The sequence below is a fragment of the Mytilus californianus genome, unplaced genomic scaffold, assembly GCF_021869535.1.
Source record: "Mytilus californianus isolate M0D057914Y unplaced genomic scaffold, xbMytCali1.0.p SCAF_5, whole genome shotgun sequence".
In the NCBI taxonomy this organism is placed as follows: Eukaryota; Metazoa; Mollusca; class Bivalvia; order Mytilida; family Mytilidae; genus Mytilus; species Mytilus californianus.
Genome location: NW_026262701.1, coordinates 48,027,408 through 48,047,429, shown reverse-complemented (window position 1 = coordinate 48,047,429; position 20,022 = coordinate 48,027,408). Strand labels below are relative to the sequence as shown.

Here is a 20,022-nt window from a genome sequence, read left to right as displayed (position 1 = left end):
TGAGCAAGAAACTGTTATGTGTTGAATAATATTGTGTGCACAAGTTTTTCTTTTATTGGTTCCTGGATTTTAGCTTGAAGAATATTGTGAATAAGTAACGTTGATTCAAGTAGTCTTGATTCTTTAGTACTTTTGATTTTTTTAAATAAATTTATTTCAAACATGTAAGTTGAATTCCTTGCTTGGCCCCTTGAGTTAAAAATTATTATAAATCTATCAAAGAACAACATTTAGATGTTTAAGAAACATTAGTCTATCAGACATCAGAATTTATACCTATTAATTTTGTCTGGAAGGGGGAGCAAAACATTTCCTGAAATGACATTATTTTAGATTTTGTCATTTATATTTAGATATGAGCAAGAGCTTTCACAAAAAAATCTTATTTTGCCACAAAGTGCAAAAAACAAAACAAAAATATTACATGTTTATATGTTATGAAGGAAAATTTTAAATTAAAGTGATATCTGATCTGTAATTATTTGTTTTATTGTGATATTTATGACTTTTAAACCTGAATCACAATTTGTCATCATTAAAAAAAAATTAAAAACTGTGTTGAATAATATTATTATAGATTATGGTTGAACAATTTCGAAAAATCCTTTAAATTTGAATAAAAGTAAATGTATGGCATTAATCAATGAGACAACAACCCAACAACAAAAATGTCAATATACATTAAAATAGTAAAACTTAAACAGCCATTTGATCAGAACCAATCTCAAAAGACTGTAAAATAAATTATTAAGTCAAGGTCAGTCTTCTATGAATAAAAAAAGATGAGTCTATTTATAATGATTATATACTGTAAATTTTCAAATTTTTGTTCATTTTTTTAAGTTTTAAGACCAAGAAATTTAGTATTAGTAAGAGTATAAAATTAGAAATCTTTGGTGACTTCAGAAATAAAAGAAATGAGACAGTTGAAGGTCATTTACAGTATGTAAATCTAATTTCTAAATTCAAATGCATCACGTAGCCTGCAGCCCAAACTCACTAACTTTCTTTCTTTATATTATTCGGTCAATAAATGAATTTTGCATATGATTTTGACAATACTATATAGTTTATCACTATTGTGCACTTAATATCTGAGATAAAAAAGAAAGATTTGTCTCACATCATACAACCTTGATATTTTATAATTGATGCAATGGATATTGGTTTATTATATCGTTTGCCAATTCAAACACTAAAATTAATTGAACAAAAATAATTAAACATGCAAGAAAATATTTCATGACAAAGTAAAGGATTACTAAAGTTATTTTATTAACAAAAGGTAGATTTCATTGAAGAGGAAAGAATCTGATTTCCGGCCTTTTCTCTTATCTAATTCATCTTTGTCAATCAAGTTCTATCACTTTAATTTCAGAAACTGACAATGTTTCAAATCAATTGATTGGAAAAGTTTTATCGCCAAAACAAAAACCGAGAAAATTAAGTGACGCAGATGATATTCCCTGAGTGACAATTTCCAAGGATGTTCAATGGGGTAAATCGCTGTTTAATATCCTAAACAACTTTATTAAAAGAAAGTAGCTGCATTCTACGTAACACTTCATCATTTCAGAAGTTGAAAATAAAACATGAACAGAATATTATCGTAATAATCCAGAATCCCAGGACAAATTATTCATGAAGGTTTTACATTTAGGTTGATTGAAATTCTAGTTTTAATACTTCCTACTTCCTACTGTATAAAACAAAACTTAATGATAAGGTCAGTCATCATTTATTCATGTTTTATCTATGCAACTACTTTGACCTTGAAAAAGTATATCTCCCCCACATATGTGGGCAGACGATTGTTTTTGTCCTCTACTATAACCATCTGTCCTTCTTGGAAGGTGTCAGTACATAAGAACTCCTACAGTTTGCATAAAACTTGACACAATTTCTTCACATTGTCCACCTATGTAGTATCATTTTTTTAATTAGATAGAATATTGTTGTCTCGCATAGCAAAACAGGGTATGGTTTATACTTGTCACAAAGTTTGTTGATGCAAAATCTTGCAACTTGTAATGTATTATTAGAAGAGAACATTTAAGGCTTTATAAAATAACATCATAATACAGGTAGATTTTCTGCTCTTTTTATTTTTTTTATCAGATTGACTTTGGGGTTTCGAAAAAGCAAAACATTGGCTTTAAATGACTTTCAATTGTCAACCCAAAATATTCTTAAGTTTGCATTGAATTGATCGGGATGACAAACAAATGACTGAACCTTAATAGATTTGCTTTATTACACATGACATTTCATGTAGATGTGATTTTTTTCTATAGTTGTTTTTCATCATAGGCAGGAAGAACTGAAGGAGGCCTGTTTTAGGTCCAAAGCAAACTTGTTGTTTATCGAAGTTGTCTTTGAAACTGGGACTAATTGCAAACTATGGACTTTTGAACATATTGCAAACTATTTGCTTGAAAACATTTTTCAAACTGGTGAGACATTTTTTAACTGATTAAATTTTTCATTCTAAACAAACCGTAAACAAAATTATTGTTAAAGTAAACTCAAAAGCAAACAAACAAGAATAAATCCATACTTGATAAAATTAGAATTAAAGAGGACAAAAAAGCCAAAGCCAAACATGTTTTTTTCTTCAAATTAGAACTCTACCAGTATTCTGACCTTGCTATTTCTTATTTAATCATACAAGGAGAAAAACCAAACTGGTAAAATTAAATGAATTTAACACTCACAGTATGAGTCCAAACAAATCTCTTTTCTGGGAAACCGGCTGTCTTGAAGAGACTTGAAGAAAATTAACTCTCCCACATAAAGGTAATAAAGATGTAAGACCAGTCAAGACATCATTGATGTACAGATGGACAGATAAATATATTTTCATTCACTAAGCTTAGTAAAAGTACATATTTGTCAGGATTGTTGGATGTTATTACTTAGAGAATTATTCCACACTTTTATATGTTCACAACAATTGATCATCTATTTATACTTGAATATAAAATGTTTTTAGCATATCTGATTGATGACTAAATATAGTCTGCAAACCAAGACTCTACTTCATTTATTTTGAGGAAAATTATTCAATGTTCTTTTAAAACGATGGAGTAGAGTGTTCCCAGCCTTTTTGCTAACTACAGGTAAATGAAACTGAAATACTGACCAATCTGGCTGGTAATACCACTCTGTCTTACACCAAAACAATTGCTTTTATAGTAAATTATTGATGTAGATTGACTTGCAGTTTGAAAAATTTAATATAAAAACATAATTGGACTGCTAATATTTAATAGAACCATGCTTAAGGTAACAAAGCTATATAAACATGCTACTGTGCCTGATCATTTCTGAATTTATTTGCTTTATCTGTATCTGTTCAAATGAGAAGGAGTAAACTTAAATGAAAAGGAATAGTTTTTTTTTTTTTTTAGTTTTAATGCAGATGTATTTTTTTTTTTTTGTTGTTGTTGATAAAAATAGTATTTTAGGCATACCAAAAAATATAAAAATATTTATTAAAGATATTGTCTGTACTTTGTGGAGCTCTCTCTTTGTTTACCTTATTTCAAAAGGTTTTGAGTTTGAACACTTGTCAATGAGTGAAATTTAATGTGACAGTGTAGAAACATACTGATGAATGATGAACTTTCATATCTCCTTTTAGATTGTTCATGTTTTGAACCAGTGCAACATTTTATAAATTCTTCACTGAATCATGAAAAAGCTATCAACATTTTGCCATGATGCCAAGCAATTTACCCAGCAGCTACAACTTTGTTAGAATTTTTTTTTTTTCATAATGAAAATAAAAAAAAATTTCTGTGAAATAGCGCCAAAGATAAATTAAAACTAGAAAAAACAGACCTAACAAATGGGAATAAAAGGTGTAATACAGGGGTACAGTACAGACACAAGACAGATCTAAAGCAACATAACAGGTGCATGAACAAACAAGAATGCTGTGGATTTATTTGTTTATGTGCGTGCCAACTTTCGTGGAATAAGGAAAGCAAGTACTTTTGTGGATACTTGATTTCATGGTTTTTGCCAAAGTTTTCATACAAATCTATCATTGTACTACAATGAACACTCAAATTCATGGTTCACCTTTATCAATAAAACCAACGAAAATAGGTACCTCACAAATAATAATAAATCCTCAGACTAGACTCTCATCCAATTTGAAATGTGGAGGATGAGAATCATTCTAGTAATTGAGACTGAGACTCCAGAAGATGTAACTTCCAAGAGGGTTTATTTTAATGACCTTGACTATCCATGAGGGTTTTGCACGGTCGATGTAACTTACCCACCTAAGTAAGAGGGTTTTTTATATGTGCCCATCCCAAGATTTTGTTGCACAAACAAACTTTGAATTGTGATTGTCAGTGGTAGAGCCTTAACCATATGTATAGCATACCGGTAGTAATATCTTCTCAGGACAGGACTTAAGAATATCAAGACCAATAATACAAATATCATTCAGATATGTCAGTCCTGTGTGATATGAAATGTGATTAAAAGATTAAGATAAGTAGGTACTGTTGTAATTATTATTTTTTATCTATAGGATGTAACATGACCAAATTTAAAATCTGTGGTAGAATGAATTGGCAATGTGACAAGTATTGAAAATTACAGTTCTGTGAGAATTTGAGTCTGTTTGATTAAAATACTGTTACAATGAAGTGTCATTACTGTGGTAAGATACTCATTTCTCAGTAGAATCAGCTAAGGATCAAAGTTGGATCTGTTAGAGTGATAGGACTTAAACAACTAAGCTGTTAGAAATGTAAGTACTGTGATAAGATAGGAAGTTGTCATTAAAATCTACTGAGGATCAATGTTGGACCTAGCAGAGTAATAAAAATTTTGACAATTAAGCTGTTGGAAGTGTCAGTACTTTGATAAGATAGGAATTTGTCAGTAATATCTGCTTTAGATCTGACAATGTGATAGGACTTTGACAACCAAGTTGCTGGAAGTGTCAGTACTGTGATAAGATAGAAATTTTTCAGTTATGTTTGCTTTGGATCTGACAGAGAGATAGGACTTTGACAACCAAGCTGTTGGAAGTGTCAGTACTGTGATAAGATAGGAAGTTTTCATAGGACTTTGACAACCAAGTTGCTTGAAGTGTCAGTACTGTGATAAGATAGGAATTTTTCAGTTATGTTTGCTTTGGATCTGACAGAGAGATAGGACTTTGACAACCAAGCTGTTGGAAGTGTCAGTACTGTGATAAGATAGGAAGTTGTCATTAAAATCTACTGAGGATCAATGTTGGACCTGTCAGAGTAATAAAAACTTTGACAATTAAGCTGTTGGAAGTGTCAGTACTGTGATAAGATAGGAATTTGTCAGTAATATCTGCTTTGGATCTGACAAAGTGAACGAAATTTGTCAGTAATATCTGCTGTGGATCTGACAATGTGATAGGACTTTGACAACCAAGTTGCTGGAAGTGTCAGTACTGTGATAAGATAGGAATTTGTCAGTAATGTTTGCTTTGGATCTGACAGAGAGATAGGACTTTGACAACTAAGCTGTTAGAAATGTAAGTACTGTGATAAGATAGGAAGTTGTCATTAAAATCTACTGAGGATCAATGTTGGACCTGTCAGAGTAATAAAAACTTTGACAATTAAGCTGTTGGAAGTGTCAGTACTGTGATAAGGTAGGAATTTGTCAGTAATATCTGCTTTGGATCTGACAAAGTGATCGAAATTTGTCAATAATATCTGCTTTGGATCTGACAATGTGATAGGACTTTGACAACCAAGTTGCTGGAAGTGTCAGTACTGTGATAAGATAGGAATTTGTCAGTAATGTTAGCTTTGGATCTGACAGAGTGATAGGACTTTGACAACTAAGCTGTTGGATGTGTCAGTATTAAGATAGGAATTTGTCAAATTTATATTAGCATTAGTGATAGTCAGTACAGTTTTCACAAGGCTTAAGACTTTATTATCAGTATAAACTGTGACAACATTAATTCCTCACCTCTCATGACACATTTAAATTTCATATCTGTATCAGTTTGTGTTATAGTAAGGAGTGTAGATTAACGAAGAGTTTCACCTGTTACAATTACATAACAGTCATGTCTTCAACAACACACTGACATGTAGTAGGAAGTTTGTTCTCTGACATCTGTTTTATGGTAATCTGGTTTCCTAATCAGTCTGTTTCTGCAGTTGTTTATTGATTGTGCATATCAAGTGCAGTGATGACAGTTGTATATTTAAATAGATAATAGGTTTGAGCATAGACTTTTGGTTACGGACTAGTCATGTGCATATATAAGCAGTCAGAGGTTAAGAAACTTTAGTCTTTCATTTCAGCTGAGAGCTGAAATATCATACTCACAATAACGAGTCTGGATAAAAAGTTATTTCACAATAATTCATTTCTATGGTATGATAGACATACCCATGGCTTATGGTTTGAAGTTTTGTCTGCCAGATGTTATTAGACCTTGATCTCATTTTCATGGTTATGGTAAATGACTTATCAATGTTAAGTTTTCATGCTTCTTTCGGTTTTTCATTACTTGAGTAATAAGTTTGCTATATAGAATGGTTGTAAGGTGTACATATCCATCTGACAGGAGTCATTTGACCTCAACCTCTTATCCTAAATCAACGTTAAATTTTCAGGATAAGGTCAGTTTTTCATTTACAATGAGAAGTAGGTCAAATATCTGTTCTATAGAATTATTTTCAAAGTTGCAATCACATCCAGTGTATGCTTGAATGAATCAAAATTCACCTATATTCACAGTAGATTTACTATGACCATAGGCTTGGAGTCTGGAATTGGGATGGCTGCAACTCACTGGTGCATTACCGGTAGTCCTTTTTGTTGACAATTTATCATTGCTGAGTATAATGTTACTATCCCTGTATTCCCATTCTTTAAAACTTGACACTGAATATTAAACACTGTTAGTGATTTCCAGTCTGCTCATGGTTGAGTATTGACCATCGTGGCTTTACTTAAATGATTTTGGGATACCAAAATAGGTCCTTTTGTTGGCTTATTCTTTTATCTTGTATTTCAACTCTCAAGAGAAATCAATAATGTTATGTAATGTTTGTGCCTTACCTTGAATGTATTTAAATCACCTAAAAAATCAAAGAAAACCAATTTATAATGATCTATTAGGCTTTTCTCTCTTTTATTCATTTAATTATGTAAAAACAAGATTAAATTGCAATATTTATGTTTGAGCTTGTTACATCAAACGGGTCTATGTTATAATAATTAAAAAAAATCTAAATTTTAAACCACATTGCAGTAATTAAAGTGGAGATTTTTTTTGTTATTGAATGATTCATTTGTTTATTTACTGAAAAGCAGGTTTATAAGTGTGATTGATGTTAAGGTTTTTGTCATATCTTACATGTACATGCATGATATCTCGGAAATTCTACATTGTAACATGACTTGATTTTGTAGATCATTAGCCTAGAGAATTGACTGATTTTCTCCCCTGGAATTCTGCATAGGGGCAATATAAAGTATAAATGGAGCAGATATTGGCTGACACAATTATGGTCGATGTCTAGCCTGTTAACTGTGCAATTGTTTTGTAAAGAGTTTCCAAAGAAGGTGTTACAGAATAAATAACAGTAGATCACTCAGATCAAAATAGATCGGCTCATGTTTATGGAATGAATTTCTTTTGTTATAGATGAAATATGATATGGAATGTGCAGATTGTATTATAGTGATGAGAAGGAATAAGAAGAGAGGATTGATTTTGGCTACTTTAATCATTTCTAGAAATCAATTTAAGTTACAAGCTGATTTTAAGAAATAACTGCAATAAGTATCTTCACAACAGGTGCCTGAGTAAGAAAGTTTTAAAACTGGTGTTAAGCTCTGGCTTCATTAAATTACAATTTGATTCAGAATATTTTACTACATTTGAACATGTAAGGTTACCATACCATAAGTCCATGGAAATATGAATGTTGGTTTCCCCTAACATGTGAAAATTATTAAGGTCCGGGAGGCAGGAAAAACTTTTTATTTTATTTTATTGTTATGTGAAAAATCAGTTTCTCTATCATGTCTCATACAGTGGATGTTGTTGTTTACCCGATAGTAAATTTCTTTTTTTAAATTCTGTTGTGTATACTTAAAGGAATGATAATTGAGCAATGTTGATGCACTTTAATAGGTGAAACACTTAAAGATGACAGAAGAAGATTTGTAACGCAACAAACTTTGGAAACACCATATAATAAAAATATTTTTTTAGATTTACAAAGTCAAAAGAGTTTTTGTTTGTAGTGCCTGCTGTGATATTGTTGCAATTTCTGTTCATGGTCCTAATGTTTGCATTAATTAGTATCAAAAACACAGTTTGCTTTCAAATTTTGATGACAGTCTCTTCTTGATTTGCATTAGGGTGTTAAAAAGTTTATCTCATATTCACATTTTTCCATTATTTCACTTTTTTAAATGATTCTGCTGAAGAAATAATTTAATCTTAGTGGTTTCATAAAAGAAAACTTTAATTATTTTTATGCTTTAGCTTGATATAAAAGTTCTTCCAGATACCTCAGGAGTAATAATGGTTAATTAATGCATATTTTTTTCTCTTTCTTTTAAAGTTGGTAGTCAGTAGTTCAATGATTGAAGTTCCTACCAACTGAAGACATTTCTATGTTTAACTCCTTTACTGGCCTTTAAAACTTTATGGTAGGCGAAGAATGTGAGAAATTGGTCTATTTTAGAAGAAAAAGTTGAGCCAATTTATAGTTTGTTTTTTTAAGTACCGATATTGTAAACTGATTATTTTATCAATAGTAAACCGTTTTTGAACGGTATAAATTGATCAATCGATCTGGGTGATTTAATACTTGAATGAAGTATTATTGCTCATACAAAAGAATAGTCTAAAAATGTATGGTGATTTGCTCTGATTTTCTGTGAAGTAAGAATTATTAAGAATTGGAGTTGTGTGGTATACGTCAATATGTTCATTGTATCATAAAATAAGGTCATAAAATACCACAAAAGTTCAATTTCATTCTTCAGTTATATTTTTGTATTTATTATAAATCAGTTTTACTAATTCTCTTACCTCTCACACATGTTTAGATTAATTTTGATTTAATTTTTTTACAATTGGACACAAGAACAATGAATTAAATAGTAACTATTAATTTGGTTATACTTTGAAGTCAGAAATGTATAATTTTTTCTGGAAATGCAATATGCAATTTCATTTTTCTTGTTTGATTTTCATTGAAACATGAATCCCTAATGTCATTTTCAATATTAATATTGAGTAAATATTGATTACAAAAATCAATCAGCTGATCTATCATAAGTCACGCAATTGGAGGGAATTTCACTCCATTGACTAAATATTAATTCTCTTCAAACACAGACTGTTCTGTCAAGAGAAGTAAAACGATGCAACCTTGTTGTTGTGGAAAACCATTATGCAGGTACATTAGTCAGGTCATTGGTACTCAGCTTCAAATGGTTCAATCAGCAAATATAGACACTTTGAATAGGCATCCAGTATATTTGATATGGCATCCAGTATATTTGATATGGCTTGCATTCACTTTACTCTTTTTAATATATTCCTTGCTCTTACTTTTGCCCTTTAAACATAGACTTATTCTTTCTTATAGCCATAAACTTGAACTTACTCAAGAACCTGTGAATAGCCATAAACCTTGAACTTACTCAAGAACCAATAGCCATAACCTTGAACTTACTCAAACCAGTATTTGTAACCTTGAACCGAAAATATTCCTTGAAGTAATAGTTCATTAAAAGGGAAATAAACCTTTCATGTGTTTCTATGTCTCAAAAATATATAATATGATACATAACATCAAGTTGAGTGGCCATCTTGGCCTTCATTTTGTCTCTCTGCCACTTAAAACTGTAAAGGCTGAATTTTCTTTGAATTGCTTCATTTTATTTTGGGAGATAACTGCCTAATACTGTACTTTTTGTACCTTTTCTTGATAGGATTATCACTATTTTGCAAAAAAAAAAAATAATTCAGCTCAATACCATTAATTGTCACGAAAGACTGCTTTGATTTCATGAAATAAAATTGTAGACGTCAGCACTTCTCACAAATTATTACTCCTGTTAAACAGTCATGCAACAAGTCTGTATGATTTATGATCAAATTCAGTTGTATAAAACTGCTAATTATTACAGTACAGGTACTCAAAATGTGTTTGACAGATAAAAATGTTCAACTCAGTAACCATTATCACGAAAGAATAGGTTTCATAAAAAAATCTTAGACTTAAACCTGAGTTAGATTACTTGTTTGCTTCATGAAATTGCAGACTTTAGCACTTCTCACAAGATATCACTCCTAGCTGTCAAACAGTCAGTGCACAAGTCCATATAAGTTATGATCAATTTCAGTTATAAAAAACTGCTAATTATTGCAGTACCGGTACTCAAAGTGTGTTTGACAGATAAGATTGACAATATGACAGGTTAAAATTATATAAGTACAAATGGAGGATTTAGTTAGAATCGAATGCTGTATATAGAATCCCTATAAGAAACATTAGTTATAGGGAGGACCATCTGCCATTAAATGGCATGCAGAAAGATATAATTTCTGTTTAATTGTAAAAGTACAACTGTGATCATGAATTAAGTGCAAACTATTAGCTTTAGACAATCTTATGTTTGGTTTTAGGCAGCTTATTAATGTAATTGAGAGTAAAAATATTCATTTATATTGAATTTTTGGTAATGTGCTTTATTAATCTAAATGCAATCAAAATCTGTTTTGAGGAATTGAAGATGAAAAACTAATTATGCAATGAAAGTTAATTAGAATTAGCATAAAAAGCATGTTTATGAAATATTTGTCAGATCAGAAGCATGCCAGATATTAAATTTTCTAGTTTTATATGAAATTAAACAGCTTGAAAGCATGTTAATTCAATATAATAGCAAGAAGTATTTAATAACTGAAATCTTAGATATTCTAGATAATCATATTGCAGGGAAGTCTCCAGAAAACTTGGTTGAAGTTCAGTAAAATAAGATATGTTAAAAGAACTGGGTGGGGACTATTTACTTTAAGTACCTTGAATTAACAGACTTAAAAGTAAGAAATCTATGATGTCAGTTGTAATTTTGGGAAAATGAACATCAATGTCGTCGCGCAGATCTGAATGTCTCATGTCGTGTTATCTCAATTATCAATGTTTAGCAGCTTCTTTAGTTATGACGCGATGTAGCCTTTTTGTGCTGATGCGGCATAAAGCAATCACCAATCAATCAATATTTAGTTATGTTAATTTAAGACATAAATTGGAGTCCTTTTTAGTAAAAGAGTAGCACGGGTTTACCCTAGGTTAATTGGCATAAATGATGCTCTTACTGTGATATAATAACATAAGCATTGTAACATTTGAAATCTACAGTAAAATGCACAAATTTGAAAGTCTTTTATTCATTTTGGTTTCAAAAATGTATTTATTTTTTCCTGGAAGAGAGATATGGGTAAAAGGGAGGTGCTATTATAATGGAGTTTTGACTTACTACATAGTATTAGAAAATGGACTTAAATCAGAAAGAGACCATAACAATTTTGGCATAATTTTAAGGTAATGGTCATTACTTTTTACAGTCATCTTGATCTATAATACATCACTGTTCAAGCTGTGAACCATTTAGTGCTTAAATGTAAGAACATTTTCAATTTCATTCATGAATTTATAAATAGGTCAACAGTTTCATGCATGATTATGTAGGAATTGGTCAGCAGTTACTTAATTTAGCAAACCAATCAGAGATTATAATAAACATAACAGTTTATCTTTAGTGGTTTGGAAATATTAAAGAAATTGTGCAGGTAGAATATAGCTATATTGAGGCAACTCAGAACTGGTTTGATAAGTTTTGCAACAATTTCAATAAAATTGATTAACTCTGTAAGAATATTTGTGTAAAAGAGGGACGAAAGATAAAGTAGAGTGGTTTCTGCAGTGAGAGTTTTCATGGTATGTCTCTCCTGTGACTAATGATTCGAATATTAATTTTCTGTTCATTTATCATACTGTACCAATACAAATCATTAATTTGGTAATATTACAGAACTATTTATTTTACACAAGTGGCATGTAATCTTTCTGGGTTAATTAATTAAGTATGATTAATGTGTAAGATTCAATAGAACCTACTGCTTCATGTGATGTTCCTTTATATGGAAACTATTGAACAATCTTATTTTCCTAGAAAATTTATTTTTAATCTTTAAGTGGCTACTTCTTTTAAAAGAAACTATTTACATAGATTTGTTAACCCGTTTTCTTGTTTAATTGGTCAGTTTTCTTTTTAAAACTCTATTTTTCTATTACAGATTTTGTTAATTTTAGAAATTCTAAAATTGGAAACAAAATTGACTATTGTCTCAATGTCTTGTGTATCAAGAAATTGGGTCTGTTGACATAGCTTTTCATGGTGCTAGAAACTTATGTCTGTCAAAACACAAACAGAGAAATATGATATTATATTTTTATGCCCCCACCAGTGACTCATCGTAGGGTGCATTAAGTGTAACCCTTGTCCATCTGTATGTACATCCCAAAATTGCTTATTACCACAAAACACAGATCAAGTTCGAATTTGGTTGGCATCACTTTTACTGTTCTCAAGTTACGCCCTTAAATAACATTGCATTATCTGTGTCCCATGGACACATTCTCCATTTATTTTTTTATTTATTTAGTTTATTTATATAACAAATCATTTTCAATCATAAACTCAAGGGATGAAACAAAGTTAAATGTCTTTATTTCATTGTATCAATTTTTGTAGACTGTACATTTTATAGAATCTCCCGCTTTCGGATATTTTTACCTGGAATGACCCACGTTCTTAATTCTCTGGCTTTTTCATTACTGTCATCATGGTCATTAGAAATAATTAAACAATCAGCGATCATAAATTTTGAAAACTTTGGTCAGTTGTTTTTATGTTTGATTCATAAGTAATCGAAATTCATTTCTGCTATGTCAAATCCAACAAGATAGGGGTCTTTGTATGGACCAAGCGGCAGTGTAAAAAAGAAGAAATAGATAACTGCAAATCAAAATGTCAGATTGAATGAAAGATTTTCAATTTTTACGACCAATTAGTTCACTTGGCAATGAATCTTCATTTTGCACATCATGTTCAATCAAATTTTCGGTTTCTTCTGGTGGTCTGTACGACGTTTGAAAGCATGCTTAGTGTGAGACTCACAACAAAATCAAAATATGGAATGTGGTGAATTATGAGATTCAGAGGTATTGAAAAAGGCAAAAAAAAAATACCTTGAAATGATAGTTGTATAGATTATAACCATGATTTGAAGAAATAAAGCATATTTATTAACTCTTATTGCTGCTGTGCAGATGAATACGTAAACAAGTCATATATTTAACTTGAAAATGTTGTTTGTGCAAAATCTCCACCTCAGCTGTCATAGCTGTGAGGGAGATCTCCCTCTTTGAAGGTTTCAGAGGTTGGCAGGTATGGTGTACAAGAGCTTTTAAACCTGTTAAAAAAACACAAGCTTTTCCACGTATAAAAGTGAATTGGAAATGTGAGATAACTATTCACCAGAGATCAGTAAAAGGAAGTGAATGTAAGCAATATCGGTCACAGCCTTCAACAATGATTAAAACCCATACCAGAAAGTAAGCTGGTCCGAGTACACAGTTATCGTCCTTTGATTTTCGTTGTCCACAAATGTAGTCCCTAGTGTGGACAGTGTGTTACTTGCCATTTTTTTTTATACCCCTTCCAAATTTATTTCTCCATGTTTTATGACTCAAATAGCAAGTAGGGGGGTGAAATGACACTGTAAAAAAATTTGGGTCATGAATTTTAAAGTAAAGTAGTGATTTGGTCCAGCTGAAAAATGTTAAAAATTAGCACTTCGGAAGCTGTCAAAAGATTTGAAGACCCCCTTAACATAAAATTGTCCATATTTTGAGTTAGAGCCGATGAAGTTTTCTATAATTTTGATATAATTTGTCCCAAAAGTAGTACAACACACTGTAAAAATATTATTGAGAAAGCGCAGGTGGGATTTTTTTAATTTTCATTTATTGTCTAAAAGAAATGCACTACGAAATAACTGTGTACTCGGACCTAAGAGGTGAAATCAGGAAATATAGAATCTGTACTTTGGCAACTTCCTTGAATGATTTGATGGTGTCAATTTGTCAAATAGCATAAAACTAAAGGATTTAAACTTTTATTTGATAGAATTTCTGCAAAAATGACCAATTTGGGCATATTATGGTCAAAATAAGCATTTCATAGCTTTTTCAATTTTGATGCATAAGTGGCATTCTGACTTTCTATCTGACAGGTTTTTATGTGTCAATATTTGTGTTTCTATGCTTCAATCCAGTTGTATTACTCATTTGTGAACTCTGAATCTACAGAAAAGAAGATTATCTCAGACAATATGTACAAAATGTGTTGTATATATGACCCTCGTCTAACGCCCTGTTTGGATCAAGTTAAATGTGAGGAGCTTGGAACATAAAAGTTGAAGTCCATAATAAAGACCTCACTAAATTTGTATGAAAAGCACTTAACAATGTCTTTTGTACCTGTTTCATGTCACATAATATCTTTCTTTTCTTCTGTAGGATAGCAAGTGGTTCAAATATAAGCTTGTTGCGACTAAAATTGCATGCATGTTTTTCACTAAAAAGTGAAAAATCTTTGTATCAGACCATACTGTCAGCAAAAAAAGTTGAATGCAAGAGTCTTTTTGTGCTCAGATTTATTGTATCATGTCACCTGAGTATAGAAATGATAGAAAAGACACACATTTTTATTTCCTATAGCTTCAATATGCATTTTTAAATGTAAATATGTGCTACGGCCTAAATTGACCCTAAATTATTTTCAGTCTTACTTGGCCTAAGACCCTTTTAAACTAATATGATATGTTATTTGTGAGTTTTCTTTCCATTTAAAGTACATTAAATATATATGTAAGGATTATTTATAACCAAAAAGCTTTACAAATTTAAAATTGCTGGAAAATATTACATCTTCATGTAAGGCCCCCCTTCATTGGAAAACCTCCATTTTTAGGCACAGGCTCATATAAATTTGACTTTTTAATAATTATGATAAGTCTGATAAATCAAATGAGTACTCAATTGCTTTTAATACATAATATTTTATATATTAAGGCATTTCAAAAGTATTTTTTTGCAATATTTAAATTTTTTAAGCCCCAAATGTTGATAGTTGAAATTTTTCAATTTTAACGTCTACATTTAACACGCAAAGTTGAATATAGAATTAGTCATATTGTCTATGATATATATCCTATTGCCATGAAACTTTGTAGGCAGTCTTATAATTTATTAAGCTTTGGTCATACCAAGTTTCATTAAGATTGGTCAACTTTTTCTACCCTATTAGGTCCGAGTACACAGTTATCGTCCTTTGATTTTCGTTGTCCACAAATGTAGTCCCTAGTGTGGACAGTGTGTTACTTGCCATTTTTTTTTATACCCCTTCCAAATTTATTTCTCCATGTTTTATGACTCAAATAGCAAGTAGGGGGGTGAAATGACACTGTAAAAAAATTTGGGTCATGAATTTTAAAGTAAAGTAGTGATTTGGTCCAGCTGAAAAATGTTAAAAATTAGCACTTCGGAAGCTGTCAAAAGATTTGAAGACCCCCTTAACATAAAATTGTCCATATTTTGAGTTAGAGCCGATGAAGTTTTCTATAATTTTGATATAATTTGTCCCAAAAGTAGTACAACACACTGTAAAAATATTATTGAGAAAGCGCAGGTGGGATTTTTTTAATTTTCATTTATTGTCTAAAAGAAATGCACTACGAAATAACTGTGTACTCGGACCAGCTCCATAACAAAATGTGAAATAAAATAGCGGTAGTTTGGTTTATTTGAATTTATGAGCACTCTCACTTTATATAGAAATAAGGAGATGTGGTATGATTGCCAATGAGACAACTTATAATCCACCAAAGTTCAAATGAAGTGGATGTAAGCAATTATAAGCAACTGTACAACCTTCAACAATGAGAATGTTTATATTCAAAATTTCAATGTTATACTAAGTTTCCGAGTGTGTAAAAACAATTTAAAACTGAACTTAATCATCAATTTGATGCAGAGCTACATAAATGTCTTTTCAGTTTTTTGTTATTATTGGGTTGCTGTCTCATTGACCTAATTTTGCCCCACATTTTCTTAAAGATATACAATAATTGGTAGCTTTAATAGACTCGACACCTGTAGTTTTCAACAATGGATTTGTCTCTGCCAACTACTTTTTAACACATAGCACTGATCTATTGCATATGAATAGCAGAAACTTACTATGTTCATGTTTAGGTTGATTAGACTTGTCATGTAGACAGGATCATTGTACTCCGAAATAGAAAATTTACTACATCTGTTACAGGCCAAAGTTACAGATTCAGTGATAGAATTAATTAGTACCAATACCCTTTTGGGTTTTTAACTGTTTGCTTGTATTTCGAAATTTGGTCTACAAATTGCAAATAATGCCCAGTGCCTTATAGACTGTTAGAATGAAATGAATTTGATGGCGACTACTATAGATCCATTGTAAGCACCAAATTCTTTGGTAGACAAAGATATGAATAGTAAATCACTGAGGGGATTTGATTTTAAATTTTTGATTTCTTGACCTGCATGACCCTAAAGTTTCTTGACTTAGTGGGACAGACCACTTAATGGGCAGGAGACAAAAAAGGTGAAAAAGTGAAAAAAACACTTAATCCACATACAGAAAACTTAAGATTGGCTAGCGCAAACCTTACCAAAAAAGGGGGGAGGTGTTTCAGGAGATCATCAGAGCAATTAAGACACATTTTAATGACAAAAAATAAAAAAATGGGTCATATTTGGTGAAATTAAGTTAATGGGCTGCAGTCTCAATTATATATAATCACAAAACCTCTTTAAATCATATTGTAAACTTTATCTTTTAAAGGGAATCCAGGCAATTAACCTGTTGTTAAATTCAAGAAGTTTACACTTACTAAAGTATATATTTTTGTCCAGTCCTTGCACTCCTTCTGTTAATGGAAGCAGGTTGACATTTGAAATATGGAAACATTTCACCCGTGGAGGAATTATCCACTTATATTATAAATTATTATTCGATATTGTTTGTCATAAGTTAAGCTTTGTGCAATACAAAATTTTATTTTTCCAAATAAATTAAAAAGCCCTGTCATTATGATGTCACTATGGTGCATTTCTAAGTATATACAAGTGAATACTATCACGATTATAAATCTATTTATTACTTTTAATATTTGATTTCAAAGGATCTTTGTTGGATTTCTATGATTTTTTTATAAGATAGTCAGAGATTGACTTGAAGCATTATGATCAAAAAGTCATTGTGAAATAAAATAACAATTGTAATTAAAAAAAAAAAAAATTAATTTGATTTTTTTTAGATAACTGAAATGATTTGAGATGGTTTAAAGGACTCTGTCTATGCTCACCCTTACACACGAATGCTACCATATCTATCCCCTACCCCCTTTTTTACTGACAGAAATTAAGAAGTAACTAATACAGCTTTAAGTTTCAACATAACATCATATTTATAATTGATATGTCATTAGTATGTATACTGCAATTAAAAGATTTGTCTGTGATGCATATCAATATTATAGCATTTCTCTCAGAAATATTTTAACCAGAGTGTATTCTAAAAGAAGTAATACTTGAACAATATAAATGATGTGTTAAAAACTTAATGTAAGATAATTTCAATTTTTAGTTATTTCAGAAAAAAAGATACACTTTATCAAGAAAAAAAGCTAAGTAACTTACTTACCTTTAAAGTTATTCACATATTATGAAAAAGAAAACTTTGTGAATACAAAAACTTGTTTGTTCTTTAGCACAGCTGATATTTTTTAAACTCCTAAGGTATGTTATGTGGAAAATTATTATTTATAATCAATTAATGCACTTATTTGTGAAAGCAAGTCTTAATTATGTAAAGCTCAGGTGAAAAAACCTTGATTATATGAGGAGGAAGAGGGGGTGTTTTCTTTACACTATAGCTCTGCCTCCAATTGTCAATGATTAGACGAAAAGTGATCATTATAATATTGATGATTATCTACCCCTCACAGCAGGTTATTAGATGACATCAGAGAGCTATTAACATCAATTGTTAGTTTTTCTATTGGATAAGGTGTAATCAGGAGTAGAATTGTAAAAATACGTTTTTTGTAGTCGTGGTGCTGTGTTTTTATATTTGAAAAATTAATGAGATAATAGGGACAAATTACTGAATTCTTGTTTGTTCAGATTGATCTTTTGATCTTTTGATTTTCTGTTTTCAGGAAGAGTAATTTAGGGCTTGAAATTTGTTCAATGTTGGATGCTTATTCAGTAACTTTATTGTTTTGTGGTCAATTTAACAAGCAGAGCAGTGATGCTTTGAACTTTAAATATATGCATTTTACTATAAAATGCATTAAAACTCTTCAGTGTATTACTATAAGCATGATTTCTTCACTTTTAAGGGTACATTTATTTAGGTATATATTTGTTTATTTATTTATGAAAAAAGCACCTTTATCATTTACTAAAAATATTTAGAAGAGGATTTCCTTTTCTTTCATCTTTAGTACATTTAAACTTTCCTGGCTGGTTGATTTTGGTAATTGCTTGATCCCGGTACTACTAAGTTATATATTAGTCCTAGCTTGATCTCAATTCTTCATTGATCAAAATTCAATTATACTCTGATTTTGCTATTGTAATGTCATGATAAAAGTACCTGATGATGACTCTCACAGAAAGATAGCAATTCTTAGCAGATCATTGAAAAATATTAGAAGTTAGCCGATATATCATCAAAAAATTGTAAGAGAAACAGATTCCGTCATTGATTGACTCTTGTTATATGATATCTCAAAATTCAAGCTTTAACTTTTAAGTATTTGAAATAGTAAATGATCCACTCTTAAGATGAAAATTTTAGATATTGGAAAAATTAGATGTTTCGAGTGAAAACTATTGTATCTCACTCGATGTAGTGGTGACATGTACTTTGAATTTGACTTTGACTATAAATATTTGAAAAAAAAGAATTCAGTCATATTTAAATCAAACTTAAGATAGGTTAACACTTACTAAAGTATTTTTTTTTTTGTGCAGTTTTCCTTCTTTTCCTATTGCTGGCAGCAGGTTAACATTTTAATGGGGAAGCATTTCCGCGTTATTAATGTCAACCCTTTATTATTTTCTAAAAACAGTTCTACAAACTACCATTTACTGAGAATGGTTACAAAAAAAATTCCATTTATCATATACTGGGAACTGTTACTAAATGATACCCCATGATCATTTACTGGAAACTAAAGATACCTGGGGCATTATCATTTACATGGAATGGTTTCACAAGGACCCCATTATTAACTTTCTTTAAACACAAAAAAAAAGCGTGAAGAATGGTTAACATTTAAATTTTGATATAGTTTTATAGCATTGATACTTACAAGTAAATGATGCACAAGTAATAAATAGTAAATGATATAACGGGTTTATCATAGGTTATTGAACTAGAAAGATAACAGTTACAGAAAGATGAATAGTAACGGTTTCATCAATTTATTCATATATTTACATAGAATTAATGAACTGTATAACAGAATTTTTAGAAATGAATTCAGTGTTTTTATCAATGCGAAAAAATGTGACTTGCATCAGATCACATTATGTAACATTTTCAATTTTATTCCAGTAAGGTGTATTTCAATTGAAAAGCTTTCAGTCATATTAATTTCCCATTTCAGTCAATTGTTGGTGATTTTCATTAATAAATGTATGCATGATTTTACATAGCTGTAATACAGAGATATATTTTTCATGTTTGCGACTTAACTGAAGAGAAGAGACTTTCTTGAAAGACATTTCAACTGGTTTTTTCCCAGTCTTGTCAGTCTGAGAAGGCATTTTTTAGGAGGCAGTTGCACTG

At 30.5% G+C, this 20,022-nt stretch overlaps 2 protein-coding genes and 1 long non-coding RNA gene across 7 annotated transcripts in view; 2 read left to right on the top strand and 1 right to left on the bottom strand.

Moving 5' to 3' along the window:
* The window catches only part of LOC127702382 (probable ATP-dependent RNA helicase DHX35), a 197,653-nt gene that overhangs the window by 111,269 nt on the left and 66,362 nt on the right, over nucleotides 1-20,022 (top strand). The gene's annotated exons all lie outside the window — the stretch shown is intronic.
* The window catches only part of LOC127702384 (uncharacterized), a 110,606-nt gene that overhangs the window by 43,362 nt on the left and 47,222 nt on the right, over nucleotides 1-20,022 (top strand). The gene's annotated exons all lie outside the window — the stretch shown is intronic.
* LOC127702383 (probable G-protein coupled receptor B0563.6) overlaps nucleotides 1-20,022 on the bottom strand; it is a 66,571-nt gene that overhangs the window by 7,853 nt on the left and 38,696 nt on the right. Inside the window, exon 1 of one of the 3 annotated variants that reach the window (XM_052206539.1) lies at nucleotides 17,866-18,025. The exons of the other annotated variants lie outside the window; for them this stretch is intronic. The gene's annotated coding sequence lies outside the window, so the exon portion shown is untranslated. Of the gene's footprint in view, nucleotides 1-17,865; nucleotides 18,026-20,022 lie in introns of those variants that run through there. 3 annotated transcript variants of the gene reach the window in all.